This window comes from Antechinus flavipes, chromosome 1 (assembly GCF_016432865.1).
Source record: "Antechinus flavipes isolate AdamAnt ecotype Samford, QLD, Australia chromosome 1, AdamAnt_v2, whole genome shotgun sequence".
NCBI lineage: Eukaryota > Metazoa > Chordata > Mammalia > Dasyuromorphia > Dasyuridae > Antechinus > Antechinus flavipes.
The window spans coordinates 150,647,819-150,668,196 of record NC_067398.1 but is presented as its reverse complement, the minus strand read 5'-3'; the positions used below and the strand labels follow the sequence as shown (position 1 = coordinate 150,668,196).

Below are 20,378 nucleotides of genomic sequence, written 5' to 3'. Positions count from 1 at the left end.
GAGACAACCAGAAATATTAACACAAATTTAAAAGGCTAAAAAGATAAGAGGAGGAGAAAGAGGAGAAAAAGGAGTAGGGGAAGAAAAAAAGAAAAAGGAGAAAGAAGGTAAAGAAAAAAGATAGTAGTAGTAATATTAATAGTAAGAAGAGAAAGAGGAGGAGGAAGAGGAGAAAGAGGAGATATCATATAACAAGAACAACTTGATTTTTATTTCAGTGCTCATATAAAGGCTTAAACCAGAGAGGGGGGGGGAAAGAAGTTATTAAGTTAACATTCTGGTTAAAAAATATGAATTTAACCTGGTGATATCCTTTAACCAGGGATCACAGCAAATGAACTAGTTACATTTAATGAGGTGCCATCTTATTGGCCAAACACTTCTTCCACAATCTTATTCTGATTTATTTGTTGCAAAAAATCAGCTGATAATTTTTTTCTTGGTATCCAGATGTGGAATAGATTATTTTTCCTTCTCAATATTGAATTAAGTTCACTAACAATGTCAAGCTTTAATATCTCTCCTGCTATCTTTTAAAATCCTAGGAGCTAGGAACTATTTTTCAACTTTGTATCTCATATTTCAAATGGGGTGTATGGGGTTTTCAGGGAGGATTTGCTGAGCCTTTTCAGAGTTGCTCAACCTTTGCTGTCCACCTGGCACTCAACTCTCATCTGTGGCTCCAAGAAGCTGTGACATGGACAGCAACTATTACCCCAATAAAACCATTTTGGCAGAAGGGTTACACCAGTTTGAGAGTAAGACGGGGTGGGGAGGAGAAGCATTTGAAAACTTGTCCCTGAATGGATGAGAACAATTTGTTCTAATGACCATGAAGGTATCTGAACTAAGCTCTGTGGAACACTTAGAGCTTGGTCAGTCATCAAAGCAGACAAAGTCATCCACTTCATCCCAGGCCATCACCAGTTATCTTGACTTCTGTCTTGCCACTAGACTGGAAAAGAGAGTGAAGCTGACAATTTTGTGCAATTCTGCCTCATTTAAACCTAATCCAGGTTGAAGTCTAAGACTTCACTCTGTTATGTCATTGGTCCTCTTAAAATGAAGGATAAACAACAACAATGATCAAGGGATATGAATAATTTTTCAGATGAATTACCAATCATACAAAAAAGTTCCAAATCAGTAATAATTAAAGAAAAGGAAATTAAAACAACTAAATCCCACTCCGTGCCTATAAGATTGCCTCAACTGATTAAAAAAGGGGGAGGGGGATCGAGGGGGGAATGACACATGCTAGAAGAACAAATACTAAAGAACAGGGGGAAAACAGTTCATGTAATGAATTGTTGAAAGAGCTGTGAACTGGTCCAACTATTCTGAAAAGCAATTTGGAATTATTCCCAAAACAGTATTAAACTATGTATAACCTTTAATCAGTGATGTTACACACTAGATCTACACCCCAAAGAAAACAAAGAAAGAGGAAAATGGCTTATAGGTACAAAACTAATTTATAGTAGTTCTTTGATGGGCAAATAATTGGAAACTAAGGGAGGAGCTGTCCATTGAAAAACAACTTGAACAAGTTAAGGCCTAAGAATGTAATGGAATACCATTGTACTGTTAAGAAATAATCAATGGGATAGTTTCAAAGAAATCTTTATGAACTGATACAAAGTAAAGTAAGAAGAACCAAAACAATTTATAAATAACATTGTAAAGACTTGAAAAGCTTGGAGACTCAAAAATGTGTTGAAATAATCAACATAATGACCAACCACAGCACAATTCTGCTAGTCACCTACAAATAAGAGAGCAGACTCAGATTGTGGTTATTATTTTGGGATTTTGTTTTGTTTTGGACATGGCCAACACAGGAATTTCTTTTATTAAGACATGCTCCTAATAGATTTTGGTTTTATTGCTTTGGAGAAGGGGAGGGGAGACCTGAATACAAAACTGAATTAAAAAAAAAAAACATGTCCCCAAAATTACAAAACTATACAAACTTTTTGGCTCAAAAATATCACTGTTAGATCTATATTACTAAGAGATAAAAGGATGAGGAAAAGCATACACACACATACACGCACACACACGCACACACACATATAAAGGTATTTAAATTAACTCTTTTTTGTAATCTCAAAGAACTGGAAACTGATGGGGTGCCCATCAATTGAGAAATAGCTAAACAAATTATGGTATATGAATATGATGAAATACTACTGTGCTATAAGAAAGGTGACAGTTTCAGAGAAACCTGAAAAGACTTCTAGGAACTGCTGCCATGTGAAGTGAGCAGAACCTCAAGAACAATTAACTAACAACTATGAAAGACTGAAGGATGCTGATCAATACAGTAACCAACCACAATTCCATAGGATTCATGAAATGAAATGTTACCCACCTTGTAACAGAGTTGATAAGATTAATTTTTTTAAAGACATAACTAATGTGAGAATTTGTTTTGCATGACTATATACATTTGTAAAGGTGGTTTTGTTTTTTCTTATTTTATCAAGGAGGAGGGATATGGAGAGAAAAAATATGGGAAAGAGAGTATGTATCTAAAAAGAAAATTTAATTTAAAAAAATTAAGGGCCCCCAAAGGAACCACTTCCAACTATGCTACCTCACAGAACTTTCTGTAAATATAAGCCAATTATGAATATTCTTGGAGATTCCCAAGCAAGTGGGTGTATCTAAAGTGTTTCCTTGAATGACTCAGAAGCCATAGGGAAGGACCAAAAAGGAAAATCTGCTCCCAAGATATTGGAGGCTGGGACTAGGCCACATTCACATGGAGCTGTCTTGGAGGCATCTTACACTGATCTTCATACTAATATGAATTCCCATGAATCTGCAGAAGAGTTTTTCAGTAACAGACAGAAATCAAACATCCCAGTCCAGAAGATCTTTCCCTTTAAACTTGTTCTCAACAGAGGAAGAACATAGCTAACTATCAAAGACATTTTCATTCACATAAAATTAGACTATTTTTTCCAAAATATATAAGCCCATAAAAGCCAAGAGAAGTGGGAGGATTTTCCTACATACTTTGAAAATACATGTCTATTTCATTATGATTTAATATATATCAAGTTAAAAAGAATCTGCTATCATCTAGTCCAGCTCTTTAAAATGAGAAAACTGAGGTTCCAAGAAACTTATATAAGGTCACACAGTTAATTTCTGGGTGGCCTATAGCAAAATTCAAGGTTTCAAGACTCCCAGTTGGATATTATATCACTATTGGGGAATGAGATATTTCACAATTCCAAGCAAATCTTTCAGCTTAGTTATCTTTAAGATATAACTTTTAAAAATTTTAGCCAAATGTATCATGTATCCCCATGCCTTCTTAAAGAACGTTCAATGATCCAGAAAGAGGACTATGGGGACTGAATGTGGATCAAAACATATTTTCACCTTGTTTGTTGTTTACTTTTTTCTCTTTTTGATCTGATTTTTCTTGTGCAGCATGATAAATGTAGAAATGTATTTATAAGAATTGTAATTTTATAAGAATCTAACCAATATTGGATTACTTATTTGCTGTCTAGGGGAGGGGATGGGGAAAGGGAGGAAGAAAAATTTGGAACACCAGGTCTTTCAAGAGTAAATGTTGAAAACTATCTTTGCATGAATTTTGAAAATTAAAAGTTATTTTTTTTAAAAAAGGAAAAAGCTACTATTAAAAAATTTTTTTGAAGAAAGTAATGAATATAATTTAAATTTTTTTCTTAATGACTGCAGGCTATTATAAAATTAACTATTATATTGAGTTGTAATGCAATGATGGTCTCAGGGACTCTTCCTACTAAGTGGCCCCAATAAGCAATGTTTTTTCATTTGTTTGCTTTTTTGTAATTTTTCTCTCTTCTCCTATTATCTCTTGTCATTTCTTGCTAAAGTCTATTCTTGCTTCTCCCCAAAATCTCAATTTCTCTTCTAATTTGCCATTTCTAATCTGATACAATTTAGGAAACTAGAAAAACTGGCTTATTAGAGTTCTTTGTAAAATCAAATTAAATAGACTAAGTCTTAAAAATTCTTTTATAAATTATGAGTTTTGCTTTATCATAACATAACCATATGTCTACAATTTAGGCTTCTTGGATTTAAATATATATATATTTATATATCCCACTGTCTCCTGGGTAATTCAAATCTCAATCACAGATCCAATTTGTTTGTAACACCTATTTTAGATTACAAGACATAAAGTGACCTTTATCTTCTGTTATGTGCCTGATCCTTTTGTGAGATCTTCTAAGTGAAGGGTACTTAGCCTGAGGTAATTGATTTGTTTTTTTAATATGTATTCCAACATAATTGATTTCCTTTATAATCCTGTGTTTGTTACTGCAGGCTTCTGAGAAAGGATCCCCCCACTTCAGACTGCCAAAAGAGTACAGGATACACAAGAAAAGTTTGAAAAACCCCTAATCTAGTAAAACTTTTTCATCTTACAAGGAAGGAAAATGGAGCCCAGTAAAGTTAAGTACTTTGCCCAAGGTCACCCTAGTATTTAAACTTAAGGTAATAATAATAATAATAATTCATATAGACACAAAAAATGTTATCATGGAAGCAATAACCGGTTTTTAAAAGGCCAGAAGAGTTCAAAATATAAGATGAACTGCTATCACACTCTTCCTGACTTCTAGAAGTTTACAATCTAGATAGGAAAACACAATACATGTCAAAATGACAGTAAACCCAAGTATTAGAAGAGAAGATACAAAATCAGATTGGTTTAGAAAGTAAAGCCTTCCTGGAAGAATTTTGGTGAACACACCAAGAGATGTGGAATGGTGAAAAAGAGATGGATAAGGCAGCAGTTCAAGTGAAGAAATAAGACAGTCCAAAGAGAAAGCAAGCTCCATGGCATCCAGAACACTGAACAGAGAAAAAGAGATAAAAAAGACTGTCAAAGAAGACAGTCAAGAAGGTGAGGAATTAGAGAATGAACAATTGATATTTCTTATGTTGCAGAAAGGGAAAAAAAGTCAAATATCAATCTGAATGACAGAAGGAAAATAGACCAGATAAATGATACTTATGACTGTAACCTAGAAAGGAATAGAAAATAAATATATAACAGAAGTCTTGAAAGAGGAAATGTCCAAGAAGAGAAACAAAAATCTCCTGGAATGAGCTTGGAATTTGTACTTAAAAAATCCTTTATAAAAAGCAGAATGCATATCAATTAGACTTTCTTTATGGCACCTAATATATTATAAGAATTAAATAATTAAAGTATGCTCCAGGTTAAGAAGTCACATGCCACAGTTAAAAGTAGCTAAGCTGCCAAGCGTGTTAAGAAAATTAAAAATGTTATCTGAGAGAGTAAGCATTCCAGGAGTTTTATGTGAATAGAAATGCTCTAGAATCGAAAAAATGGCAGAAAAGAATTAAATTAAATGCAAGGAATAGAAATGATATAGCAAAAAGCAAGGCAGAACTGGATTGAACGTCATTAAGAAAATCATTTCAGCTTCAAAGACAAATGGGGTTAATTTTTATTTAAACTTTTTCATTCTTGCATAGGAGAAATATACATAGTTCAAACCTATCAAAAGAAGTTACATGACACAATTAAGATCTTTGATTCATAGCTGGAAAGGACATTAAGATGGTCTTCTAGTCCAACCTCCTTCATTTTAAAGAGAAGAATTTGGAAAATTTGCCAACAGTGATAGAAGCTGCACAAGCCCTCCTACTCCAAATACAGCCCTCTTTCCCCCCACACTATACTGCTTTCACCTTTATTACTAAACCCAAGACAACTAAAACCACAAAATCAGAATTTGGCTTCTACATTTTGGCATAAGCATTTTCATAAACTCAAATGTTAGGATGACATCATCTAAAACTGCAAACTGTTCTTTATTACTTAACACACAAATCATATATCTAGCAAATGAAAGTAAATCAACATTTAAATTTTATACTTTCAATAAACCAAATAAAAATCACTCACTGTACTTTGTGTATCTTACACAAAATTTTTGGGGATTCCTGTCACTGATCAATACTACAAGAGTTCTGAGTATTTACATACGTGCACACTAAGCTTTGAGACTATTTTAAAACATTTGAGCCACTGCAGACAACTGAAAACATTACTTAGAAGAAACACAATTTTCACAAATATGCTCACACACAAAAATACAAATCACAAAATGCTAGAATTTAAGTAAATATAGAATGGAACATAGAAATCTCCTGTTCTAGGCCCCTCATTTTACAAGTGAGGAAACAAGCCTAAAAGTGAATTGGGATTGTGTCTAATCTCTATTTTAGGCTGTCAGAAGAAAATAGTCTCATAAATTCATTAAGCTAGTCTCCAACAAACTTAATGGACCTGTGGAGTAAGATCCATAGTTAGTGAGTGAATTATACTTTTATTTTTAAAAGGGGGGGGAGGGGGGAGAAAGGGAGAAAATAGGCAACATGGTTGGAAAGGTAGTCTCAAGACCAGACCTGTAATTCAAGCCAAGTCTTGGACACATACTTGGCTAAGTAACTGGGAGCATATCACTTAGTGGCCTAGGAAATTCTACAGATTATAAACTGCAGAATAATAGAGGTTCTGCAATGCTACGAGTTTTCTAACAGAAAGAGAAAATAAAGATAGTGGGAAGATGGAAAGAGGTAAGGAACATTTACTCAAATAACACTCGGTTTAAAAAGTTCTTAACTCAAAACCACACCGTTTTATTTGTGACTCCCTCAGAAGAGATAAAAATTACATTAAAAAAAAAAAAAGCTGATTCACAGACTTATAACTTGATAAAACGATTTCCTTTTGTAAGTCACTAGGACAGAGAAATAAAACTTTGGAAAATATTCTTTCTTTTCAAGAGGACTGCAGATCTATTTAGGCTTTGCTGTTTTTGTGCCAAGTATGTACCATATAAGGAATCTCAAGTTCAATGTCATTTATTTTGTTCAGCTTTTTCAGATGTCCAGGAATAACCTCTACAGCTAGCTATTAAGATTCAAAAATCATAAAGATCAGTTGTGCATTTTATATTCCTTGAGCAAGTTAGTGTGATTTTGTACTTACTTGCCAATCTAACTAGCAAGAAAATAACTATTTGGAGAGAAAGGGCTCTGATAAAGTCCAATTTAAAATGTAGTAGTAAAAGTTTAACATTTGTCTTTTTGCATTTATTTACACATAAAAGCATTTGTCCGAGATATTTTAAACTTGTTTTTTTTTTCCCTTCCCCTAAGGAAGCTATCGTATTTTTCTCAAATGCCACCAATTATTTGAGGTTTAGTAAATAACTGATGTTTTAAAGGTAAATTCCCTACAAAATATTCTTTGTGCTCAAACTTTATACTCCTTAGTCCCCTAAATACTACTGAAGTTTAGCTTCTATAAATATTCCTTCACACTAATAAATTCGGATCTCCTGCAACCCAAGAGTCAACTGATAGAATCTGAAGTTGACTAATTGTTTTGAACACATGGACTGAACTATAGAACCTCCAACGTCCCTTCCAAGTCAGATTCTGTGACTCTATAAAATCAGTCTACACTAAATTTTGCCATCCTTTATTAGCCCATTCTCCAAATTAAATTAGGTAACAACTCTTACTAAATAGAAGTCTATGTCTATTACATATAAAATATTTATGCCAAAATGGTACAATCTTCAAAATGTCAAGCATAAACACCAGAAAAGTTGTGTGCAAATGTGTGCTGTGGCTGTCATGCAGATAAATAGCATCAAAGGCTTATCAACTTAGTGGCAGGTGTTTTTCAAAACTTACATCTCCCTCTTTATTGGAAAGAACAAGGAATTAAACCCCTATTTCCATTTCTTTCTAGATTAGGTTCTAACAGGAAAAATATAGTTTCAGTAATTGCTTTTTTTTTTTTTTTAACAAATTCGTGAACTAAGTTTTTATCATTTTTTTAAAGGGCCAAAATAAATATCCTCACTTTCAGACAGAAACATACGCACCAAATTTTACTAAAATACTCTTAAACTCCATCCCTCTCCCAAAAACAAACAGGGAGCAGTGTTGGTTGTCGTCATTGTGTTAAAAAGCCAGCAGCCGCGCGCTCTGCGAATGTCAGGAGCCCTAACCTCTCCGAGAACTTCACTTAAACAACCTCCAATAGTTAACAGTGTAAACAAACGTGGCAGACAATCTCTCCGGCAAACCACAGAGGAGCGACATCTTCCTAATTGCCAAATCCAAAGTTGCTAGATTCAGTCCACTTAAATTAAAAATCTTCGGAGAATGCATTTTAGGAGCAGCCAAGTTACCCACTTCGGGACCTTGAGCAGAACAAAGGAACCCTATGTCTTCAAAAGCTTAAAAAAAAATAACTTGCGTTCCCCCTTCCCGGGATTCCCCCAACCTCTCCTCTAACAATGCGAGACTAAAAGGTGGACAAGAGGCAGCCCCGATATTTTATAGATCCAGGAGAGTTGGGCTTCCAAAGGGAGGAGAAAAGAAAAATCCTCCTCTTCCTCCTCCCCTCCCCACACTCGCCCCCGAATTACCTCTTCGGAGTTTTCGGCTTCTACTTCAGGCTCCCCGGGGGAGCATGATGGGGGACCCTTTCTCTCCAAGACGCTGCTCCCCCTCTGACCTTCGCGGGGTCTTTTCTCTCGGGGAGGGCGGATGTGAATGGAGATGCGATGTGGCCTTTCGAAAGAGGAAGAGGAGGCTGGTTTTTGAGGGGGAGAAGGGTGTTGCAGGCCGGTTTCCTGGTCTCAAGTTTTGACACGAGTTTCCCAGCCTCTCCAGCCAGGATCCCCCGAGGAAAAGGGGAAGGCGGAAAAAAAAAAAAAAGTTTTCTCTCGTGACACCGCCCGGAATTACTGCATGAAACTCACTTCCTGCCCGGGCAAAGAAGCAGAATCCAAGTCCACGAAGGGGAACCCGGAAAACCAGCTCGACTTAAGTCGGGGAGCAGGAGGCGGGCAGACGGGTGGAGGGGGAGCGGTATCTGTCTCTCTAGCCGCCGCTGACGAGGATCGTCTGAGCAGCGGCTCCACAGATGGACGAGCCAAATCCAATCCTCCAAAGCTGCCAAGTGCGCTCGCTGGGCGACCGGGAGAGCGGGAGGCGACGACTCGCCCCACTCCGAGCCCCTCCCGGGTCCGGCGAGCGAGGCTGCACCGCGCCCCTTCCTCTCGCTGCTGCTGCTGCTGTTGCTGCGGCCCTTGCTAGGCCAACTCCTGCAGCCGCCGCCGCCGGGGTTATTGTCTCGATCGCGCCTGCCGCGCCCTTCGCCCGCTCTGCCGCCGCCGCCGGGGTCTTCAGTCCGGGGAGAAAGGAGGAGGGGACAGGCACGCGGGCCAGCCCTCGCCCCCGGCCGTCAGTTAGCCCGGCCTGGGTCTCCGTCCCGTCCTCCTCCCCACCCCGCAGCCCTCGCCTAGGGCTCACGGTTTCCCGCCCTTACCCCACTCCCACAACCCTGTTCCTCTGTAGCGGCGGCAGAGGCTCCGCAACCGCGGGCGGAGTGAGAAGGAGAGAAGAGAGGGAGAGACAAGGGAGGCGACGCCGAGGTTAATGTCGGGGCCGGGGCTGCAGCGGCCAGCCGCGCCACATTCACTAGACACCGACTGGAGGGGAGGGAAAGGAGGCGGAGGAGGAGGGAGGGACGGGGCTGGGGCTCAGGCAGGAGGGGAGCACGGTTCTCTCCGGCAGAGGCTGGCGGGGACCAGGCGGCAACAGCGCCCCCCGCCCAGACCTGAGGGGAAGACACTGCGCACCCCGGGCTCGAGCGAAGGGGGGGAGGGGTGGGGAAGGGGGCGGGGCCGCGGCTGGAAGCGGCCTCCAGCCGGCTCTCACCCCAACTGCCAGCCACGGCGGGGTGGCTGAAGGCCGGCGTGAGCCAGTCAGCTCGCGGGGGCGGTGAGACGGTCCAATGGCTCGCCTCGGCCTCTGGGGAGGGAAAGGAATGAAAGGATCTGGGGAGGGAGGAGGAACCGAGTGCGGGATGGGGGAAGGGCCTCCGGCGGCAGGTTCGAGGGAGAAATGTACTGTGGAAGAGTCGCGGAGCGCGTCGGGGCCTCCTTCCCCATCCTGGGGCCCCTTCCCCATCCTGGGGCCCCAAGCGGCCTCCCGAGAAGCAGTTCAAGGGTCACTTTTTTTTTTTTTTTTTTTTAACATAAACCTAGTTTTCTTCTGCAGGCTCTTCTAGGCCCCAGCTGTAACTTGCCTTGGAAGGCCGAAGTAGCAAAAGGGCCGGGGGCGCCTGACTAGCTCCTCCGGGAGCCGAGCCAGGGGTTTGTATTTTTCCGGGTCTGTCTCTCCCACTGCGATCTGCAGATCCTGGATCTAGCTCACCTGGCCCCGCCAGGTCTCCAGCCTCGAATGGTGGGAATGGCGTCTGGAAGGTGTGAAGGGACAGGGGAGGCTTCTTTCCAGCCGGGATTTCGAGCCGGCAGGTATTCCTTTCAACTAAAGCACTCTCGACTGGGTGAATCACACTCGGGTTGCACGGAAACAGCAGCAGCTCTGATTCCCTTCCGAGCAGTTAGTTGAGTCAAGTCGTCTCCGGGCCTCTGATTCCGATCTACTATCAGACAAAACTTAAGCTGGGGTGGGGGAAGGCGTCTCCAAACATTGCTTTTGTTATTATACAGTGCCCTCAGTAGGAGGAGGATTTGACGCACCGCAAACAGCTTTCTTTTGGTTTGCAGCTTTTGGATTATGTCTAGCCATAACCATTCAGTTGCATAAAGCATCTGCATTTATTATTAAGAGAAATATTAAAACATTCAGTTTCATTATATCTGGGGGGGGGGGAAGAAAAAACCTCAACCATACCACTGGAGTTCTTAGCTTTTTGCATTGTTTGGCTCTTGCTTTTGATATATTAACAGACTAAAAGAAGATTTTGTTTCACTGCTAAAGAGGAACAGAAAAAGGAGATATGGTGCACATTTTATCTGTAGCCTTCAACGAAATTGAATCATTTCTATGCTGGTAACTCATTTCTGGGTCACTGAAGTCACTTGTCTAACCAAATCCTGCATATGACAGGGAATTATTTATTAGTCTGAATAAAAAGTCCTATATACCGTATTATCATAGATACCTTTAAGCTTTTATCCAGAAATATATGTATGTATATATATATATATATATATAAAATCTCCAAAAGAACTAGAACTTGTATCTCATTTTTTATTTATTTTTATTGATTTCATTATATATCTTACAATTACATATTAAAAAAAACACATAAATTCTTTTTTTAAATTTTGAGTTCCAAGTTCTCCCCCTCCTTCCTAACCCTCTCCCCTCCTTGAAAAGGTAACTAATTTCATTTTGATTATCCAATATGAGGCTATAACAAAATATTCCCATATTAAACATGTTGCAAAAGAAAATAGAAAAAAAAATAAAAATAAAGATGGTAAAATGAATTATGCTTCAATCTGCATCCAAAGTTCATCAATTCTCTCCCTGGAAGTAGAAAGCACTTTTCATCATGGGTCCTTTGGAATTGTATTTGACTATTATTTTGAGCAGAGTAAGCCAAGTCTTTCACAAGTTGATCATCCTTTTAATATTGCAGTTACTGTGTAGAATCTTACCTGATTCTGCTTACTTCACTATGAGTTCCTAAAAGTTCTCCAGGTTTTTCTGAAACCATCCTGCTCATCCTTTTTTATAGCATAGTAGTATTCCATCACCTTTGTATCTCTTTTCAAATAGAAGCTTTCAAGTCCAGGAAGCGGTTGTGTACCATTAATCCCAAACTAGTTATTTTCCCAATGTATCAGGCTTATGTCAAGACCTAAAATAAAGTCTGCTTAATTTATGAAGTGCTTTAAGGTTTACTAAAGGCATTCCTCTCTTCCTCCCTATAAGGTAGTATAAATATTATCCCCATTTTACATATGAGAAAATAAATTCAAGTAAAATGGCTTGCCCAAAATCATATATGCATCAGAGCCATGATTTGAGCACAAATCTGTCCTGATTCTCCAAGTCCACCTTGATGGATAAAATATTTCCTAAAATGGCAAATATTTACTATGTTAAGTTTTAGCTCATCCTATACTGCAAGAGACTGGTGGAATTCTGACCCAAATTCAATAATATTGATTAGTATTATGATGGGTGATATGAGTTCCAACTTTACATCATCTACGTTTCTAAGGATCTAAACTTTCCAAAGGAGATCAACCTAATTTAGATTCTTAATTAGATTTAACAGTTTCATTCATCCAACAACCAGGAGGATCACCTTTAGGAACATCCATTATTCCAGAGTTCCTGTGTCTGCACCTATAGAAGGTGTATGATGGCCCTGTGGTTGCATTTCCTTGAAACAAGAAGTCACAAGCTCATAGCCCATAAGTGACAAGGCTGGAACTTAAAAACCAAGTATTCTGACTTTACTGTCCTTTACCACAATGTGGAGTGCAATACTTTGATTTTGTTATTTATTCTTTGTTCTCCTATACTGTGATATCAGGAAGGTGATGCTATGACATACAAGTGAATTGGCTTTGAGTAAAGGAGGGTTGCTAGCTTCATTTTCTCCTCCAGAGCCATCTGGGTCCAGTGACAAAATACAGATCAGGATAATTGAAAATGGCCCTGGATGCAGTGGGAGACCTTGACCTTTTGAAGCTAAGGTTTTGAACAAGTCTTAGTTTGACTGAGACAATTGCTCATTCAATGTTTAAGGCTAAGTAAAAATAAATGAGACAAAGAATGGCCTTTTTAAAAATACATAGAATATATAAATAAATAAAAACATATTAGGAATCAGAGAGGGGAAAACCTTTGGGGTTTTTGGCCAAAACAACAATTGCTATTTACATTCACTGAGGCAAACAGGGCCAAAACAAAGAACAAAGTAGGACCTTTTATTGGCTAGTTTAAGAAAGTCAGGAATGATTTGGGTTTAAGGCATGATCCTTAAAAAAAGAAATCTAGTGCCTTAACCTGAGACTGAAAGAACTGATTTACTACGGGGAATACAGATATAATTCCCAGGGTAAAGACAATCTACAGGGAAATATACATTTCATTGAGTATCCCAATTCTCATTCCACATGAACAAGAGATGTTCTTAAGAATGGATATACAATGGACTCAGGATGTAGACTAATACATATTTTGGAGACATAGCTGATGGATTGTTTTTCATAGGGGTTTTATTTTCTTTTTCAATGGGGTGGAGTCAGGGAGAGAAGGAAGATTTTTGTTAACTAAAAAATTAAATTTAAAAAAATTTAAAGGAAAAAAGTTGGATTACCTAGAGATCTAGATAATGCCCTTGGAGGTAAGACCTTTGACTTGGAGGATTTCTGCTTCTAATTATATCAATATTCAGAAATGTCAGAGCCCCATAAAGGTCTGAGTCAACTCTATGTCATCAGTGACTGAGGACAGGCAACTCCACAAAAGAACAGATTCTAGAGATACTGGTATTGGAGCAACATCTGACTGTTCTCCTGAGGGAGATGAAGACTTACATAAATTCACAACTTCTGGAAAACAGTGGAAGTGTCCTTCATATCTATAAAGCATTCTTCCTTTACCAGTATTCTCAGCTTCTTTCAAGACTCACCTCAAATGCTACCTCCCTTATGAAGTCAATTCTAACCTTTTCCCCTTCTCATACCCTTTGCTAGAGACCTCTACCTTAAAATTACTTGGTATATATTTTAAGTTTTCTTTTATGTCTGCTTATTGTTCCTTTCCTTGCCCTTTCAATATCTCATTCTCCTCTCCCCGTTCTCTCTCTCTCTCTCTCTCTCTCTCTCTCTCTCTCTCTCTTTCTCTTTCTCTCTCACAAACACACACACACACACACACACAAACACACACACACACACACACAGAAACACAAACACACACACAAAATATAAGTGAATATATCTGACTAAGTCCACAAGATCAAAACCCTCTTTCTCCTTTCCTCTACTTTATGAACTATACTTAGGATTTGACCAAGCATCTATCTGCATGATATAATTTCAGAGACTAGAAAAATCCTCTGACCCTCCCAAATAATTCTCCCACCTATTTAATTTGTGCCAGATAATAGCTAAAATTTTACTTCGTTGTTTATTTTGGTTTTGTCTTCTTTTAAAAATCCAGCCTCAGACATTTATTAGCTTTATGACCCTGGGCAAGTCATTAGACATTGTTTATCTCAGTTCCCTCTGCAAAATGAACTGAAAAAAGAATTGGTAAACAGATCCAGAATCTTTGTCAAGAAAATCCATCTGGGTCATAAAGAATAGGACTGAAATGACTAAACAGTAACAAACAAACAAAAATGCAAATATCCCTTAGAGAGGTAATACTTTCTTATTAGTCAGATTATACTTTTTAACTTGAATTAATATGTCAGATCCTTTGCTGAAGACAAGTTTTATAGCTATGTACCTTTCCCCCAACCCCTATTAACAAATGAAGAAACAGTTTCAGAGATGATTCTAAGCTCTAGGAATATGATACTAAATATCTGCCACTACTACAGAAAGAGAAGGCTTAGGGATAACAACACATTTTACTTGCTTTGTGATTTTGATCAGGGTTTGCTCTTTTTTATATTCCAAGAATAATTTCCAAAACTAGACTGAGCTTTAGATTAGAGATAAGATCCATTTGCTTAAAGTTTTCTATTACTTCATCAGTTGTTACATTGCCTTATGAATCTCACTCAATTCTGATAGAACTTTATATTGACTAAAATTTAGTATCTGCACATTGTCAAGAAAGTAAACATCTATCACAAGTGGGACCTATATGTAAAATGATCTAACCATTATGGAAAGCAATCTGGAACTATGACTAAAGGGCTTAAAACTGTACATATCCTTTGACCCAGCAGTGCCATTACTGGGTCTGTGTCCCAAGAAAACCATAAAGGAAAGAAAAGGACCCCATGTGCAAAAATGTTTGTAGTAACTCTTTTTGTGGTAGCAAAGAATTGGAAAAGGAGTGGATATTCATCAGTTGGAGAATGGCTGAACAAGTTGTGGTACATGAAGGTAATAGAATATTATTGTTTTATTAAAAATGATGAAGAAGCTCATTGTAGACAGGCCTGAAAAGATTTGCATGAACTGATGCTGAATGAAACAAGCAGAACCAGGAATACATTGTACACAATAAAGCAAAAATGTGTGATAACCAACTATGAAAGACTTGGTTCTTCTTAGGAGTTCAGTGATCCAAAACAATCCCAATAGACTTTGAACAGGAAATGCCACATGCATCCAGAAAAAGAAATAAGGAGACTGAATATAAATCAACACATACTATGTTCATTTGTTTTTTTTTTTTTAATCTCTCCCATCTCTTTTCTTTGGTTCTGATTTTTCTCTTCTGACATGATTCATAAAGCAAACTGTATTAAAAATAAAGAAACTTACTACAATAAAAAAGGGGGAAATAACCAAGTTATAAATATAATGAATTAAAACTATTTAATTTATCTTAGTTATTAATTACTGAGACTAAATACTTGCTTCTAACGTCTAGGAACAGCAAAATAATAAATCAGATTCTAACCTTACGTGTTCATATTAGGTTATTTTGAATGGCTTTCTCCTAACTTCAAATTAAAATGGATTTCACTTTTAGATTATGATCAGAAACACTAAAATTCAATCCCCTAACTAGCAAGCCAAATACTATAAAAACTGATATTGTACTATAGATATATTATAATGACTGAACTATAAGCACTAATAAAATAATGTTTGAAAAAGATCTGGGAGTTTTAGTAGAATGCAAACTCAAGAAATGGCAATACAGTATGATTTAGCAGGGAAAAATGATAATGAGATCATTAAGAGAGGCAAGGTTTCTAGGAATAAGAAAGAGATAGTCTGTACTCCTTTGATTAGACAATCTGATCTGAAATTGTGTTCTGTTCTGAACATCTGAAACAGTATTCAATTCATAGTACCACATTTTAGCAAGGTCAATGGCTAGTTGGATGGGGATCATACTCCAAAAAGCAATTAGAATGGAGAAAGTCCTTGAATCCATGCCATATAAGGATCAGTTGAAAGTGTTTGGTATGTTTAGCTTAGTAAAAAAGAAAACAAAAAGAAAAAGGAATGGCATGACCATATCTATTCATTAGGAACATTACTCTTGTAGCAAAATGAGGCATAGGTTGGGGAAGGTGGAGAAGAGGAGAAATTAAAAAGCCTTTTAAGAGACTGACATAAGTCATGCAGTTGATAAGAAGAATTATATCAAGGTAATGACAGTGGGAATGGGGAAAAAAAGGTGGATGCAAGAGAGATTGTAAAAGCAGAATCATTCAGACTTTGTAACTGACTATAAAAGGAGAAAGAGAAAGAAAGTCAATATTTTGAAAAATGGCAGATTGGATGAATGGTGGTAACAGTGACAGAAGTAGACCAGAAACTAGGCTTGCAAAAAAGGTGATAGATATGTTTGGGACAAGTTGAATTTGAAATGCTAATATGAGATTCAGATGGAAATGTACTATTGGCACTTAGATGTGTGAGTGCAGAGCTTGGGGAAGCTTGGGGAAAAAGTAAGAGAGGGGAGTATAGATTTCAGAGTGAGTCACAGAATCTCAGAACTGAAAGGGCAGCTAGTTTAAAGCTTCTTAAACTACAGATCAGGCTTTACTGAATGTGGAGGTTGCAAAAATTTAGTAATAGTAAAAGGTTTCTGAATATGTAGTGATCAAAAAGGACTTCAAAGACAAATACATAATTAATTTGAAGTGTTTTGGGCAGTGCCTGCCCATGTTGCATTGCATGTTGCAGCCTTCAATGTGAACACTCAACATGAGCACAAATTTCTTTATGATTTATTAGCAGATGTTTGATATGTACAGCTATTTTATATTTCTATATATTTGAGGTTGGTTGTAAACATTTCTTCAATAACAATGTGAGGGATGTAGAAGACCCTTACCCAAAATGACTACTCAGAGATCATTCAGTAGAAAGCAGAAAAGTTTATTAAAAACCTCCAGAGGATGAGCCATCCCATCATGAGGTAAGAAAGAGAAAGCTCGTGGTAGGAGCTAAAGAAGTAGTTAAGATACATAGCTTTTATTCAAGATATTACATCACAAGTAAAGGAGCATTGAGAAGGGGAATGGGAGGCATCTAATTGGTTGTTGCTATTTGGAGAGATTGGAACGGAAGGTTTCTATTTCCCCGAAATCTCCTGATTTCTAGGAAACAGAAAAATCAGGCCTTCAGGCTTAATCAATCAGATAGTGGTCAATGTAATAGACTAAATATCGATAAATGTCAAATACTGATAAATGTCATCAAGTCAGGTTAAGTAAATATGTTTATAGCTGGTCAAGGCTCAAGTAAATATGGGCTTGCCCATATTATATAGGTCATAGGGAAAACACAGAAATAATGAAAATAAAATACAGAAAAAGAGTTCATACATTCCTGTTAACTTCTTCACTTTATCTCTCTATTCCACACAACAAGAAGTCACAAGTGGAAAAGATTTAAGGAGCCCTACTAGTCTAAACAATACCTGAACTAGAATCCACTTGAAATGAAAACTGCAGATCTTCAATGAAAAAAAATGCACTAATTCCTGGAGTAGTCCATTCCACTTTTGAATATTTTTAATTGTTAGAATTTTTTTTCCATTTTTTGAGTCAAAATCAGTCTCTCTGCAGTTTCCATCCCTCATTCCCAGTTCTGCCCTCTATGGCCAAATGGAAGCATTGAATCATTCTTCCACATGATAGACCCTCAGATGTTTTTTGGACAGTTGTTATTCCATTCTTCATGTCTCATTTTCTCTTCTAAAAGCTAAATATCATCAGTCTTGCCAATAATAATCAATATTAACAAGGAATTTTCACTATACTGGTTGCCCTTTCTTTGGAAACTCCCCAGCTTACCAATATCCTTCCTAAAATACAGTACACAGAATTGAAAACATTGTCACAGATGTAGGATAACCAATGTAAAGGAGGAAAAAAATGATAATCCCTTAAATTGGCCACTAGACCTTTCTTAATTCTGTCTAAAATTATCTAAGCCTTTTTTAACTTCTGTAGTTCATATCACACAGCTAAATTCACACTGAACTTAAAGTCTCCTAAATACCCCAGTTTCATTTTATTTTTCAAGACCAAACTGCTGTCTGGGCAAATTTCCTTTATAAGGTATTTGTGAAATTGATATGAACTCATGTTTGCCTTTAGTTTTACTCCTACTGTATCTTGTCTTAGTAGGTTCAGCCCAGTTGTCTAGAGTGAATCTATGAACTAACATTTTACTTATCCCTTCTAAACTCCTTTATCCAAATCTACTAAAAAATTTAAATAGCACAAGTCCAAGGATAGATCTCAGATCACTCAGCTAGAGTGAACTCCCCATGTTACTGAGCTGTTGATGACTCAAATATTGCTGGTTTTCAGTCCAAACATTCTGAAACAATCTAACAATACCATTTAAGCACTCATCTTTCTACCTTATCTAAAGGAATAGCATGAAAGATTTTATCCAATGCTTTGCTAAAATCTAGGTAAATTATATCATTCCATGGACTAATCTGCCTATCTAGTTAAACCTGTGAAAAATGGAACATACTTTGTCTTGATCAGATGAAGTCCAACTAACCTTTTATGTTCAACACTCTTTTTTTTTCTATATATTCCTTGTTTTTAATTGTATATACTGGGGGTTGGCCAGTGAATGCCCAGTTCTGAGAGTATGAACAATGTGTTCTTACTGGTGAGCCTGCTACAAAGGATGCATATTGGAGAGGGACCCTTTCTCCAACTCAGAAGATGCACAAATATCCTGATTGTTTCTTGTGTTTACTATTCAAAAGACAACAAGCCTTTTAATTGGTTACTGAGCCAGAACCTCATATGCATACAAAAGACTTAAACAGGAATCTCTCCTCTCTTGAAAGCTGTCAAATGAAAACAAAGAACTGCTGCAGATCTTCGGGTGGGGGAAGGGTTTCAGACTCGCTCTCTTACTATCTCTATTGTAACTATGATTATATGAGGCAAATGTTTGTTTTTGTTTTTACTCTGTCATGTTTATTTCTTCTTGATGAAGTCAATGAGTGCTAAAAACCAAATGGACCACATTACAACCTTGGGTGCTTTTGAACAATTAGAAGAGCAATCAGGCATTCAGCAACTACAATCCATAGAAGTTTTCTGGCAGCTACACCTAAGCATGATGAGGAACCAGATTTGAGAAGTGACTGTTTTTGAACAATTTCATGCTGTTGAATTGTAACAGGTAAGATGTCACACCCTGAAAACCAAAGAATGATCTGTCCAATAACTCTGCCACATATTCAGAAGTGAACTAGATAGGGAAAATATTGATAGTCACCACTATATGCTTCAGTTCACTCTCCTCACTACTGCCAAAGTACTAAAGGACAGTAACTGATCTTGGAGGTATCTGTACGTCAGTTCTTGCTATAGCTTTCAAATAAATAATCCCTTTGTAAAAGCTAATTGGTCTTAATTAGTAAGCTGATAATAGAGAAATATTAACTGATGAGATATAGAGGAGGAATATATTGGATAAAGGGTCCTAATGAAGAGGGGACCCCAAAACTCTGAAAATCCTTAAAGGAGAAAATTTCCTTCAACTCTGCCTCAATAAGGGACCCTGCCCCAAGGGACAAACAGTTTCATCCTTGTTATCTGGGTGGGGTTGGCTCAGTCCTGAAACTCATTGAATTCAATTCAAATTCCAGCTCAAGCTTGGGACTCCACCCACAAGCCCCCTTCAGTTTGTACCCAAGCTCCCTATTATAAAAAGAATCAAACTAAAACCCTCTCTTTGCAGAGATTCCAAGCATGCCAGCCCTATGCCATGCTAGGCTATGACATGCTATATCAAGGAGCCTCTGTCCACTGGAATACTCTTTCCAGTGTCATCCTCTCTTTACCCTCACCTATTTCCCTAACCAGACTTTATGCTTCCAATCCCCATACTAAGCCTCTTTTATCAATCTAGATTTTGGGGTCTGTAAATTCTTTTACAGAGAATCTCTGCGCTGCCAGAAGGAAGTCCCCAAAACTCCCTACCCTTGTGCCAAATCCCAAAGGGTTGCAGGGGAGTCAAATCCCTCCATTTGGTTCCCTGAACCCCGAACCTGCCACTAGACCTTATCATTTAACTCCCTGACCACCAGAAACCCTAATCTCATTTTGGTTCCCTAAATCTAAACCTCATCATTAAGTGATAGTATTAGAAAGTCTCAAGGTTAGGTTACCCTAAAAAAGAATATAGCTACCTTCTGGGAACCTGATCTGCCAGCAGAGTAGGAGTTAGACTAATAGCACTGGAACCAATATGCAATATAAGTACATTCTAGAATTTTGTCAGTCATCAAAATCAGACTCACTGGCTTATATTTTGCAGACTCTATTCTTTCTTTCTTTTTTT

General features: G+C 37.7%; 1 protein-coding gene across 10 annotated transcripts in view; it reads right to left on the bottom strand.

The window, feature by feature from the left end:
- ERBIN (erbb2 interacting protein) overlaps positions 1-9,520 on the bottom strand; it is a 169,924-nt gene extending 160,404 nt beyond the window's left edge. For all 10 annotated transcript variants that reach the window (XM_051991400.1, XM_051991412.1, XM_051991426.1 and 7 more), the window contains exon 1: positions 8,499-9,520. The gene's annotated coding sequence lies outside the window, so the exon portion shown is untranslated. The remainder of the gene's footprint in view (positions 1-8,498) is intronic.
- Between the last annotated feature and the right edge of the window lie 10,858 nt (positions 9,521-20,378).